Genomic DNA, 1,097 nt, shown 5'->3' with positions numbered 1-1,097 from the left:
TAGACTATCATTCCTCTATGAGAAGTTCAAGTGATTCATCCATTCCGGATTATAGGTGTTCGAGATGGCTGATTTTGAGTTTTGTTGACCCAATTTGCTGATTGCATTTGGTCAGATCTACTCTCCTGCCATATTGGTAGAAACGGATAATCCTGAATCTTATGGTTAGGGGTTTCACAAATAGAACATACCTCCATTGATTTCGCAGCTTTCGCTTTCTCTAATTCCATAACCTCTAGTTTCTTAGAAAAAGTAGCAACAAGAGCCTATAGATTATTCTCTTCTTTAGCCTCGTATTTACCTCCACCACCGATTGCTCTGAGAGGTTGTGCTGCCATTGGTGCCTGATCATATCGTATGTTCCATTGTTGGGCACTTTCAGCTATGTAATCAAAGAATGATAGAGCCTCATCCGGTTCCTTACTGAAGGACTCCCTGTTGCAAATAGTTTAGACAAATTGTTTACATTCAAGGGTAAGAGCAGTATTGAAATCATTGGTTAACCTTTAAGCTTCGAATCCGTGATGTGGACATATATTCATCAAATCCTTGAACCTCTCCCAACAAGCCTAGAAGGTCTTATCACCTTTCTGCATAAATTAACTTACCCGCTCCTGCAAGTATTGGGTTCTCTAAAAAGAAAAAAATTTGTGTAAGAACTCATAGCCCAACTAGTAATAGAGTTAGGTCTCAGAGAGTTAAACTAGATTTTCTCCTTATCTTTTAAAGAAAAAGGAAATAAGGCAAACTTGACATACTCATTAGCTCCAGCCCTATTAATGAAAATGGTACAAACCAACTCAAAATCTGTCAAATGCTGATATAGACTCTCAGAATCCTCCCCATGAAACAGGGGTATCATAGACAACATACCATGCTTAATTGTGAAGTTCAGTGCATCTTGTGGTAAAACAATGCAAGAAGGTGTAGAAGTGTGTGTAAGCTGCAGAAAATCCTGAGGAGTATGTGGTGCAGGTGCAGTCATAACTCCCTAAAAAATTTCTTAAAAAAATATCACTCACATCAATTTCAGAATCACTCGTAAAAGTAATAGGAGAATAATCAGATTTTGTGCTTTGTGTGTCACTACTGGTGTT

At 38.1% G+C, this 1,097-nt stretch overlaps 1 non-coding gene across 1 annotated transcript; it reads left to right on the top strand.

Annotated features, from left to right (window-relative positions):
• Nucleotides 1–516: 516 nt before the first annotated feature.
• On the top strand, nucleotides 517–624 carry LOC131165113 (small nucleolar RNA R71). Its single transcript, XR_009139435.1, has one exon. It is a non-coding gene; the product is annotated as a small nucleolar RNA R71 (small nucleolar RNA).
• The last annotated feature ends 473 nt before the right edge of the window (nucleotides 625–1,097 follow it).

This window comes from Malania oleifera, chromosome 9, assembly GCF_029873635.1.
Source record: "Malania oleifera isolate guangnan ecotype guangnan chromosome 9, ASM2987363v1, whole genome shotgun sequence".
Lineage (NCBI taxonomy): Eukaryota > Viridiplantae > Streptophyta > Magnoliopsida > Santalales > Ximeniaceae > Malania > Malania oleifera.
Note: the sequence above shows the minus strand (reverse complement) of the source record. Positions and strands in the feature narration are given on the sequence as shown.